The following is a 13,399-nucleotide window of genomic DNA, read 5'->3' on the forward strand; positions in this document are numbered from 1 at the left end:
AGAAAATTTGAATAATTTACAATGTCGAAAACAAGGTTCAAACAGTCGAATTTCACACACGTGCAACAAACGATATTGACAAGCTGTTTGAACTTTGCTTTCAATATTGCAAATTATTCAAAATTTCTTGAAAATTTGTGGGATGTTCTAAATGACTACAATGTACAGTGTCATAAAAAATTTGAGATTGTAACTATCCATATGTTGAAACCAAATTTTATCAAAACCGATATTGACAAAAAACTATCAACACCATATTAGTCCCTTATAAATATAAACTTTTTAACTTATACATGATAACTCTACAGAATAGAGTTATTTTACCATATCTTTTATGTTAATTGTTGCTTAGTCTTTGATTTTTTAATTAAATTATTAAGTTTTTAAGTAATTTTTAATTTATTAGTCTTATTTTAATTTGTTAGATTTTTATATGTTTTTATAGATATTTTATTATAATATGTTGTAGTTTAATTATTTGTAATTAATATTGTTAAGTTAGAAGCAAAAAGATGCAATTTTGAGCTTAAATGTTTAAGTAAATTAAGTTTTAGTTAATATTTTTATGGAACTTATGTTGTATATTTTATTATTGAAAATTTTTAGTTTTAATTTAATTTATGTTTAATTTGGTAGATAATTTGTTGTATTTTTTTCTCTTGAAAAGCAAGAAAAATATAGGAAATTTTGGCATTTTCAAGGAAAAGAAAGGAAGAAGATGGCATTTTTACAAGTGCCCAAGCCTCCAAGGCCCAAAGAGGCCTACCCAGCCCAGCTACCTCTCGTGGGCCCGCCTGCTCCATTCGGCCCACCAGAAGCCTTCAGCCAGCACGCCTCTAGCCTTCCAAGCCACACAGGTCGCCCAGCTCCTTTGCCCAGCCCGGCCCGAAGCTCCCCAAGGCCCAAGCCAGGCCCATCTGCCTGCAACTCCTCCCAGCAAGCCCATACCAGCCAAGCCCCTGCCTACCAACACCAAGCACCCTTCGGCCCAGTAGCCTGCCTGCTTCCCACCAGCCACTTGAACCCTGACCCAACCACCTCTTTTGTCCTCTTGAGCCCAAAAAAATGTCCACAATGTACTTTTGTCCCCCATGTTCAAAAATGTCACATTTTTACCCAATTTTTTCACATATTTCACCACAACATCATCATTACACTCTATAATTTACCCCTACTTGTCATATTATTATTAATTTAATTAATCTAATCAATTTAAGTTGATTATTTTAAAGCTCTCATTTTGGCTATAAATAGGGAATTTCAAGACCATTTGAGGGTGCTTAATTTTTGGGTAACCATCATCTTTTCTACCATTCTCTGTTCCATTTTGGTGTTTTTCAAGAGTATTTTCAAGTATGTATTTTATTTATTTTGTAATTTCTATTCAAGTTATGTGCTTCTAATCTTTTTAATAAGATTATTAAGGTCATGATGAAACAACTTGTGACTAGATAATATTTATGTTGTATGTTGATTTCCCTTGTAATGCAACAAAGTTTATGGATTTTTCTTCTTCATATATGTCTTTCATCTTAATATCTCATATTTAGGATTGTTAGATAATATTTCACTTTGTTCTTCATTTTGCAAAACATAATATTCTTTGTGTAAGATATATCATTAAATTGTACACATCCAATGCTTAGAACAAAAATATTATGTTTGACCTTATAAATAATGTTATTTGATTTTTTGTTGTTTCATTAGGTTGATTCACATTGAATACTTTGAAATTATACTTTTTCTTAAAAGTGAAGAAAAATTCTATCTTGTTAGAAATAATTTGTTCTTAAAAGTATAAATCTATTTGGAAAATGATAGTTTGACTTATTTTAACTATCACTAAAATTTGGGAATCAATATACTAATAAGTATTATTAAACTTACATTTTGTGGATTCTAGTATCTTAATAATCTTTCCTTTTAACACTTGTTTTCAAATCATTATTGGTTTATTTTTATTCTTTTAAATAGTTTTTTTTTTATATTTTATTTTATGTTCATGACATTAAATCTCATCAATCTTTGGAGCTAGGTTAGAATTTATTAATTTTAGTTTAAAATAGTTTTCTTTTTTATTTTAGACAAATCCTTGGGTTCGATCTCGTACTTACACGAACACTATATTTCATATACGATTCGTGCGCTTGCGAGTTATAAAATTTTAAAACATACTCGTTTTGGGTCCATCAAGTTTTTGGCGCCGTTGCAAGAAAGGAAACGAAATGTATCTCAAGGTTAGTGATTTCTTCTACTAGTTATTTTAATTTTTGCACTTAAAAAAAACTATATATACAAAAATACAAAATATATATATATTTATATAAAACTAAAAAAAAAGAGAAAAAAAGAAAATTTGAGACGGTTCTACCACCCATAAAAAAACTTACTTATATATTTATATTTATTGTTTTTTAGTTGACGGCACTTATGCCTCCTAACATTTGTTGTAATTTTCTTTATTTATCTTGTTGTTATTTTTATTTTTTTTTTGCAAGTCACTAATTAATGGCAATTTTGCCTCCTAGCTAGTTGATGGCAATTTTGCCTCCTAGTCTTTTAGCTTATGTTTTAGGTGATGACACTTGTACCTCCTAATTTTTACCTTATTTTTGTTATGGTTGATGGCATGCTATGCCTCCCTACACTAGCATAATTTTTTATAGTCTTATTTAATTTTACCTTATTGTTCTTTGTCTTTTATCATATTTTAGTGTAATTGTGAAAAAAATACTTGAAATAAAAAATAGAAACCTAAATCTTGTCCTTTCACCATAAGCAATTTTTGCTTAAAGGAAATTTGAACAAAATTCTCAATCCGCCTCTACTAATTAACCTCGGGGAGTTGTTAGTAGTGTGCAAGTAAGTAGAATCAAATAGGCCTGGGGACAAGTAAACCATAAAAATTATATTGTTGTGAAATCTCTAAAAATTCTAAGTATGCTCTGTGGTTGCGGTTTTAACTGATCTTCCACATCAGAAAATTGTTTGTTTGAGATCATCTTTGTTGCCTTGTTTGTGAAAATTGTATGCATCATTGGGAACGTAACTCTAAAAATCGATTAGTAAAACGACGCTTATCTTTGTTTGAAATTGAAAGTGTTAGTAAAAATTTGATCATCATGAAACCAATTGCTAATATTAATAGAAATCATGTTGATGAAAATGTTGTGCCTGAAAAAACTTTGCTTGAATATTTTGCACCCATTTCATCTAATGCTCCTTCATGTATTATTTTTCCTACCACTTCTGCAACCCATTTTGAACTTAAACCATCAATCATTCAATTGTTGCTATCTTTTTATGGGTTAGATAGAGATAATCCTTACATGCATGTCAAATATTTCTTAGAAATTTGCTCAACATTTAAATTTCAAAACTTTTCTGATGAGTCGGTCAAACTAAGATTATTCCCTTTTTCATTAAAAGACAAATCAAAAGCTTGGTTAAATTCCATTCTCACGGGGTCTATAACTACATGGGATCAACTTTATAATAAATTCTTGCTGAAATTTTTTCCTATGTCTAAAACTGATAGTCTAAGGTGAGAAATCTTTGAGTTTTTTCAAAAAGATAATGAAGAGTTTTATGAATGTTGGGAAAGATTTAAAAATTTATTATTAAAATGTTCTCATCATGGTTTTGAAAAATGGATACTTGTAAAATATTTTTATGATAGTTTGACTCCCTCTAATCGTCAAATGATTCAATCTATGCATACCGAATTTTTTTTAAAATTTCAAGGACAAGAGGCTTGGGACGCCCTTGAAGATTTATCTGTCAATTCACAACAATTGAATTATTTTGATCCTAGGTCTAGGTCAACTAATTCACCAAAAAGAGGAGGAAGGTATGAAGTAAAAGATGAATTAGACTTAAGAACATCCTTAGACAAATTAGCGAGAAAAGTAGAAGCTTTAGCCATAAGCTAAACTATAAATTCTCTTGTAGAGTCCAAGAACTTTACTTAGCTAGTTAGATAGTAGTAGTAATAGTAATAGCTAGTAGTAGTATGTTTATGACTGTGGATTTTGGTTCAAGTCGGGACTTAGTTGGAAACTCTTAGCAATAGTTATGGATTTTATAAGTTTAACCTATAGTTTAAGAATATTAATTATAACATAATGTTTGATTAATATTACTGGTTATTAATATAATAATTATTATAACCTAAGATTTAGATAGAGCTAATAAGAATATGACACTTGTCATGAGCATGATTATTCCTAAGGTTTAGATAGAGCCAATAGGAATATGACACTTGTCATATGTATGATTATTAAGGAATTATTATTTTAATGATAAAATAAGGGAAATATAAGACTTAGTCTTCACCAGAATTTGTTAGGAGCATGACATTTGTCACAATTTTATTTATTTGAGATTTAGATAATTAAATAGATTTTTCGTAATTTTAGGGTACTGTAACTTCCAACCTATTTTTGACCCAGTTATGTTATGAATTTCGAAAAATAGTATTTCTAGAAAGTTGTAGATAATTGAATTAGCTTTCTAACGGTATAAAGATAGTCTAAATCAGAGTCCTAAAACTCCAGATATATTGATTTTACTATATGTGAGTTTAGAGTTATGAGATTTAGGGAGTTAGAAGTTAGGATTCTATTTGTTTTTATTATTTTTGTTTTAAAAATCAAGCTTTGACTCCTTAAATCTCTCTGAACAATTTGACCAAGTCCTAAGCCTTTGGCTGAAGGATATTCAAATATTTTCAACTAAATTCATTATTTTTATTCAAAGCCAAAAAGAAGATTTTTATTCCTAGAACTCTATAAATATGACCTAGCACCAAGCCTTTTCATTCATTCTTCAAGCATTAATGAGAGCCTTCCAGGTGCTAGTGAGACTATAGAGTGATAAACACTTGAGTTGGGGTTATAAGCTTAATCATTATAAGTTTAATAAACACTTGGGAAGTAAGGTTATAGTGTATTTCAGTTTCGAGGTATAGTTCAGTCATAGAAGCATTCAAGGTATTCCTTATTCTAGTTCCTTTCTGTATTGTTCTTATAGTTTTTCTACTCAAATCCTAACTCGTATTCTCTATTCTTGGTTAGGCATCTAAGATCTTGAACGTAAGATTCTTATTGGTAAGTATCTTTTCGATGGTGTAGTTCATTCTTTTCATCCATTTTCTTTAGTATACTCACCTCTCTATTATGGTTTTTAGGAGTGTTCCAAAATCCCGACTTTGTTCTCATCATCCCGGTATATTGGTAAGGAAAATATGATAGTTTTATATGCTTATATGTTATGTTGATATGTTATGATAAGTTATGCTATGTTATGTTATGTTTTCTTATGTTTCATGGTTATGATTTACCCTACCTCAGATATTAGACAGGGGACGTAGATGGGTTATCATAAACCTACCATGTGATCTAACCTACCTCAGATATTAGAAAGGGGACGTAGATGGTTTATCACATGTTTTAATGGCCATTAATAGTATAGTCTTATATGATGTACGTCTTTATAGATATATGTTATATGTTTATAGCTTATAGTTATGTGTATGATTATGTTTCATGCTTGTAGTAGATTTTCCTTGCTGGGCATTAGGCTCATTCCTTTATGTTTTATATGTGCAGGAAAATAGTTATGGCGGCGGAAAGATTCTTGGCAGCTTGGGGATGTGTATTGAGGCAGGATGGAATCGATGGACTGAGCGTTCGATTAGAGGATGAAGTTTTCTTTTAGTCTTTTAGTTATGATTTCTATGTATTATTTTTCCGCACTTAATTTTGTAACCAATTTATTTAAGTTATGTTTTGTTTTATTTTCAAAACAATGGGATCCCATATCCAAAATGAATTTTTATGTATTTAACCTTTACTTTACAGTTTTTTAATAAAGTTATGGTTATTTCATATGTACGTTTTCTTAAGATTAGTATAGTAGTTATTAATGGTCCAAGGTCTAGAATAGTTGGGTCGTTACATCTCCATACAACCAAGAAAATATGTTTGTTCTATATGTTCTAGTCCTTGCCATAATCCCCAATTATGTCATTCCTACCAAGAAGCCTAGTTTGAGGAGGCCAATGCTCTTCATGCTTATGGGAAACCAAATGATAGCCCATTTTCATCCACCTACAATCCAAATTGGAGAAACCATCCAAACTTTTCATGGAGAAAAAACCAATCTCAAATGAATCAAAGGCACCAATACAACACGCAAAACCAAACTCATGCCCCACAAAATCAACCATATCCTCAACAAAGGAAACCTTCCTTAGAAGATACTTTACAACAATTTATCCAATCCACTCAACAAATCCTACAAAATCAGTATCAATCAATTACCAAACTCGAGACACAAGTAGGACAACTCGCCACTGCTTTAGCTGATAGAGAAAAATGGACATTCCCTAGTCAACCTATCCCTAATCCAAAAGGTCAATATGAGATAGGAAAGTCTAGTCATAATGGAGAAGTCAAATCAATTTCAACTCTTAAGTCCGGAAAGAACATTGGCAAACCCGATTACATACCTGAGGTTGAAAAAGAAAAAAGAAAAGAGTCAGCCTTCTAGTTCTAATGACAATGACTCTTCAAACAAGGAAACTCCAATCCATCCTTTCATTCCAAAAGCCTCATTCCCACAAAGATTACTTCCAAATAAAAAAGGCGGCCAATATAATGACATCTTAGAAGTTTTCAAACAAGTTAGTATCGATATCTCTTTCTTAGATGCCATTAAACAAATTCATGCCTACTCTAAATTTTTAAAGGATCTTTGTACTGTTAAAAGAAACACTAATGTTCATAAAAATGCATTTTTAAATGAAAAAGCTAGTTCTATTATTCAATATAAGAGTCTTGTTAACTATAAAGATCTTGGGTGTCCCACAATTTCATGCATTATTGGTGATCATTTATTAACAAGGCTTTACTTTATTTGGGTGCTAGTGTGAATTTATTACCTTATTCTGTTTATAAGCAACTTGGTCTTGGAGAACTAAAATATACTTCTATAACTCTTCAATTAGCCGATCGTTCCGTGAAAATTCCTAGAGGCATTATAGAGGATGTTTTAATCAAAGTTGATAAATTTTACTTTCCTATTGATTTCAATGCTCTTGATACTTAATCTGTGGAAAATGTGCATGCTCAAATTCCTATCATTTTAGGTAGACCATTCTTAGCTACATCTAATGCAATCATTAATTTTCATAATGATGTTTTGAAATTATCTTTTGGAAATATGACTGTTGAATTGAATGTTTTTAATGTTGCTAAATCTGTTGAGTGTGAGGAAGTGCATGAAGTTAACATGATAGATAGTATTTGTGAAGATGATGGAAATGACTTACTTGACTTTTGTGAAAAATACTTTGGTATGAACTTGCAAGTTGATAATTCTAATGATGATGTGAATTGTTTGCTAGAGTCTATACCCTTAAATGAAACCAAAGTTGAACATTTTTCACCATTAGATCATGTTCAATCAATTTTCGAGTCTCCAAAGTTAGACCTTAAACATTTGCCAAAATATTTAAAATATGATTTTCTAGGAGAGACTGAAACCTTACCTATTATCATAGCATCCACCTTAGATAAAGAACAAGAAGATAAATTGTTAGATGTCCTTAGAAAACATAAAGAAGCCATAGGTCAGACCATTGGAGACATTAAAGGAATTAGCCCATCCATATGTATGCATAGAATCCATTTAGAAGAGAATGCTAAAACCTCTCGGGAATGTCAAAGAAGGCTAAATCCAAATCTGAAAGAAGTAGTTAGAGAAGAGGTCATGAAATTATTAGACGTAGGTATCATTTACCCTATATTTCTGATAGTCAATGGGTTAGTCCAGTTCAAGTTGTGCCTAAGAAATCTGGGATCACAGTTGTTGAAAACGAGAAAAATGAATTAATCCCTACTAGAGTACAAACGGGGTGGAGAGTGTGCATAGACTATATAAAGCTGAATAATGTTACTAGAAAAGACCATTTTCCATTACCCTTTATTGATCAAATGTTTGAACGTTTAGCTGGCCATGCATATTATTGCTTTCTTGATGGGTATTCGGGAATAACCAAACCCCCATTGCCCCAGAAGATTAAGAAAAGACTACATTTACATGCCCTTTCGGAACTTTTGCCTATCGCTGCATGCCTTTTGGATTATGCAATGCACCTGCGACTTTTCAAAGGTGTATGATTTCAATTTTTTCTGACATGGTTGAAAAATTTATTGAAGTGTTTATGGATGACTTTTCTGATGAACAGTAATAACCTAATCCACTTAGTCTTTGGTATTGAATCACTCAATAAACAATTATATAGATGAACTGAAGTATTTACTCGTCACCAATTTGCCCAGAGTTTCTCCCCGGAAAATATCTCTCTCAAAATTGTTCCAAGAAAGATCCAAAAGTCCCCTTTATGAAGCCTTGGGTCCTTTATTTATAGTACCCACACTACTACAAAAAAGGCTTTTTAGGACTAGCATTGCGAGTCCTAAAAAATCTCATTGAGTGCCTTTAAGTAAGATTTTAGGACTCGCAATGCGAGTCCTAAAAAGTCTTATTTTTTATTTTTGCGAGTCCTAAAAAGTCTTATTTTTAATTTTTAAAAAATTAATTGATAGCCAAAGCTCCCGCCGGAGCTCCGACATTAACGGCGGTGCCACCACCCCACAGTGGTGGTTCGGGAAAATGATCAATCATTTAGTGAGTTTTGATTCCCAAAGCACAAGGAATGTATTGGTGGTGTTCGTTTGGGTCGGGGTGGCTCGAGGAGGTCGGAAAATACTCGGAAGACTTTGGGAAAAATAGCACCACCGCAACTTCGAACGACTTTAGGCGGTGGAGGGCGGCGCGTGAGGGGCTGGGCTCGCGGGGGTCGAAGGTCGCCGACCTTCTGCGTCCATTGCACCGGCGCGTGTAGGAGAGGGGTGGCCGGAGCACCGCCGTCCGTTGCTTGGTTGTGGAGTTCTTGAGAGAGAGATAGAGAGAGAAATGGGGGAAGAGAGCAAGGAGAGAGAGAGAGAATGGGCTGTTGTGTTTTATTTTTCTTTGTGAAGTAATAAATAGTAACATTTTAGTTAAAAAAATAGGAGGGAATTTGAAAATTTTTAAAATTCAAACTTTTAGGACACACATAAGTTTTTAGGACTCGCAATACGAGTCCTAAAAACATTATTGTAATTTTAGTTAAAAAAATTGGGGGGAATTTAAAATTTTTTAAAATTCGAATTTTTAGAAGACACATAAGTTTTTAGGACTCGCAATGTGAGTCCTAAAATCATTCTTTTAGGACTCGCAATGCGAGTCCTAAAAACATTATCGTAATTTTAGTTAAAAAAATTGGAGGGAATTTGAAATTTTTTAAAATTTAAATTTTTAGAACACACTAAGTTTTTAGGACTTGCAATGTGAGTCCTAAAATTATTCTTTTAGGACTCGCAATGCGAGTCCTAAAAACATTCTCGTAATTTTAGTTAAAAAATTGGAGGGAATTTGAAATTTTTTAAAATTCAAAATTTTAGAACAAACTAAGTTTTTAGGACTCGCAATGTGAGTCCTAAAATCATTCTTTCAGGACTCGCAATGCGAGTCCTAAAAACATTCTCGTAATTTTAGTTAAAAATATTGGAGGGAATTTGAAATTTTTTAAAATTCAAAATTTTAGAACACACTAAGTTTTTAGGACTCGCAATGCGAGTCCTAAAAGCATTCTTTCAGGACTCGCAATGCGAGTCCTCAAAACATTATCGTAATTTTAGTTAAAAAAATTGGAGGGAATTTGAAATTTTTTAAAATTCAAATTTTAGAACACACATAAGTTTTTAGGACTCGCAATGCGAGTCCTAAAAGCATTCTTTTAGGACTCGCAATGTGAGTCCTAAATACATTATCGTAATTTAACTTAAAAAAATTGGACAGAATTTGAAATTTTTTAAAATTCAAACTTTTAAGACACACATAAGATTTTAGGAATTGCAATGCGAGTCCTAAAAATATTATTTCAATGCGAGTCCTAAAATGTCTAGGAAGTGTTTCTTTAAAAAAAAAACTCAAACTTTTAGGACACACATAGTTTTTTAGGACTCGCTCCGCGAGTCCTAAAAAGTCCAGGAGTTTGTTTTTAGGACTCGCATCTAGGTGAATGCCCTAAAAAAGTGTCCTAAAAGTGTTCAATTTTTTCTGACATGGTTGAAAAATTTATTGAAGTGTTTATGGATGACTTTTCTGATGAACAGTAATAACCTAATCCACTTAGTCTTTGGTATTGAATCACTCAATAAACAATTATATAGATGAACTGAAGTATTCACTCGTCACCAATTTGCCCAGAGTTTCTCCCAGGAAAATATCTCTCTCAAAATTGTTCCAAGAAAGATCTAAAAGTCCCCTTTATGAAGCCTTGGGTCCTTTATTTATAGTACCCAGGGGCTATTACATGATTAGTAATATTGGAGATCGTGGTTTGGTACATGATTATTGGGTAGTGGAGATACGTGTCCACCTCCCCATGATTATGAGATCGTGGGTCTTCTCGTTGTTTCTCTGGATCGTGGTTGACGATCCACAATTGAAACCTTCGGGAAAACAATAATTCTTGGTTGGTCTATGAGACTTAGGTGCTAGGCCCGATGACCCTTTAGAGCTTGGGTGCTAGGCCTGATGACCCTCTGGATGCTAGGCCTGCAGATCTTCTGGGTGCTAGGCCTGACCTTTTGGGTGCTAGGCCTGATGACCTTCTAGGTGTCAAGCCTGATGATTTCAGCTTGAACGAGCGTGAACTTCATCCAACAAAGTGTACTTGGGAGTTTAGGCCGACTACCCTATGAAGAATAGGGTGGGCCAACCACCCATGTAGCTCTTGAGCATGTCAGGCCGACCACCCCTAGGGGTTGGGGTCAAGCCGACCACCCCTAGGGGTTAGGGCCAAGCCGACCACCCTATGGAGGTTTAGGCCTGGTCAACTTCTCTATAGGTCCTGGACCTATGTTTTTTGCTCATCGGTCTTTCTTCAATAGTTTGTCATTTTTCCTTGACTTGTGATGCCGCGTGCCACTTTCTCATTCGTCACATCATCTCTTGATTTTTTAGGGATAACCCAACCAATAATACTACAATACTATATAATATATTTAATAAACTAATAAAAAACCACTTATTCAAGTAAAAACAAACTAATTATTAAGTTATTTTTTTAAAGAAATAATTATTTTTAATAACTTTTTTTAAAAATTAAAAACCCTAAAACTGTAACCTACTCTCTCATTCTTTTTCTCTCAACAGCTCTCACACTCTCTCTCGCTTTTTCACTTTCTCTCTCGACAATAACAAAGAGGCATGGGGCCTCCGCTTTCTCTTCCACTCAGCATCAACATGGAGCTTGCCTGTGATTCACGGAAGTGTTGGGGCTGGGCTTCACGATGCATTATAATTCATGGTAGGGAGATCCGCTTCGTGACAGGCTCGGACTGGGTTTCATGGCAGAGGCTTTGCGGCTCGGCTGGAACTTGGATTCAAGGCAGGTGTGGCGAATGATATCATAATTTATAAATAATAGGACAAGTTGGGAAAAAATGTAAAAATCATATGATAAATGACACTTTTAGCAAAAGAGAGGGGCTGTAGGGGTTTTTGTCCTTTCTTTTTTTAGTTTTACTTGGAATTGAGTCCAAAGAGAGGGTGAGATCGATCCTACTTTAACCTCATCTTTTTCCTCGATGATGATGATGTTGTGAACTTATGATGATGATGCAGTACGGCGTCGCTCCTACACCTCTTGCTATGCATCTATGTCCATATGATTGAGCCTATGACTATCAACGTACGGTTGTCGATTTATATGTCCAAATGTTAAGGTAAACTTACCTACAACTTGTGGAATAGTGCTATGTAGAGTTGCACATCACTTTCTGAGGCTCATGTTTGTCGTCTCACGTTTTTTAAGTTTGAGAAAAAGTTGCAATCAACAGGGTTTTTCTGTGAATGATTCAATTCAAACTTGGTAATTTGATAATATAACGAGTTTTGGATTAATAGCATATGTGGCCTTTAGATAAATGGGTTCAAAATACTTGTTATGGGCTAAATCACAAAAGGGAAGATAAATGTAACGGGGAGAGGAAAGAAAAAGTAAAAAAGAAAAAGTAAAAACAAAAGTGAGATTTTCACAAAACCTTTGATATTGAGTCACAAAGTAAATCAATGGACTTTAAAGTACAGCTTGGGCCCAAAAGTGTCATGTCTAGAATAACACCTTGGGTCTTTAGCCCAAAAATTGTTTTGTTCCCTAGTTGCGGACTTTAGCCCAAGCTTGATAGTAGGCCCACTAAAAAAGTTAGCTGTATTCTAATTGAGTTTTTTAATTTTTTTTCTTGATACCAAAAAAAAAGAAAAAAGAATAAAGGTATTCTGTTATTATTGAGTATAATCCTTTACAGCGTTAGTTAAAGTTTTGAAAAATTCGGTAGTCAAGTCTTGTTATCATCATCTTATATTAATTATCATGCTCTGAAAATGAGTTCCTCAGTAAAAATATTGATTTTTTATTTGTGCACCACTCTTTCTTGTTTATTTTATTAATGGCCTTTTAAGTTTCTTATTTATAAATATTAACTAACTTTTACATAACTTTATTTTTAATTTATAACAAATAAGATAGATACACAGTGGTATATTTTATTAGATATAGGAAAGTTGTCTTTGATCGATATTCAGTTTACACAAGAATCTTGAGAAATATATTTCGACTATAATCTTTTGTCTTCGTAGACACTTGGTGTTTGGTATGAGAATTTAGTTTGGTTGGAATGTAAATATTAAATCTAATTTATGTTTAGTAAATTTATTTTTGATGGCTTATGAGTTTGTATTTTTAAGTGGATCCTATTTTTTAGCTTAATTTGATGGTAATCTTAATTCTTCTAAAAACTTGATTTTCACATTCATTTAATCTAAATCTCTTCTAATTTTACTCCCATAAACTCAAATTTCATACAAAATACCAAATGTTTCGTAAATAATTATTATCGGATTCAAAATTTTATTTTAAAATGAAAACTTATATTTTAAAATATCTAAAGTTGTAAAAATTGTTGACGAAATTCGTCAATGAAATATTTTGTGTGAATTCTCAAAGAATTGGAAGGATATTTAGTTGGGGTAATAAAATAGAATTGAATGAACACGAATCAAGTTTAATTTCATATTTTGTTTGGTTGCAAATTATTATATTGGAATGTCATTCCAATAAAATGACACTTTAACAATTTTAGTGGAATAATTATTTTATCAAAAAGTAACAAATGTGAGCACTGGGCATTCTAATATATAGTAAATAAAAAATTAATAACTTTTATTTATATTAAATTCCATCTAATTTTATTCATATTCCTATTTTTATTTTCATTCATTT

General features: G+C 32.5%; 1 non-coding gene across 1 annotated transcript; it reads right to left on the reverse strand.

Annotated features, from left to right (window-relative positions):
• Nucleotides 1–3,536: 3,536 nt before the first annotated feature.
• LOC133813291 (small nucleolar RNA R71) lies at nt 3,537–3,643 on the reverse strand. The gene has a single exon (XR_009884320.1). It is a non-coding gene; the product is annotated as a small nucleolar RNA R71 (small nucleolar RNA).
• Nucleotides 3,644–13,399: the final 9,756 nt, after the last annotated feature.

Source organism: Humulus lupulus, chromosome 1, assembly GCF_963169125.1.
Source record: "Humulus lupulus chromosome 1, drHumLupu1.1, whole genome shotgun sequence".
NCBI lineage: Eukaryota > Viridiplantae > Streptophyta > Magnoliopsida > Rosales > Cannabaceae > Humulus > Humulus lupulus.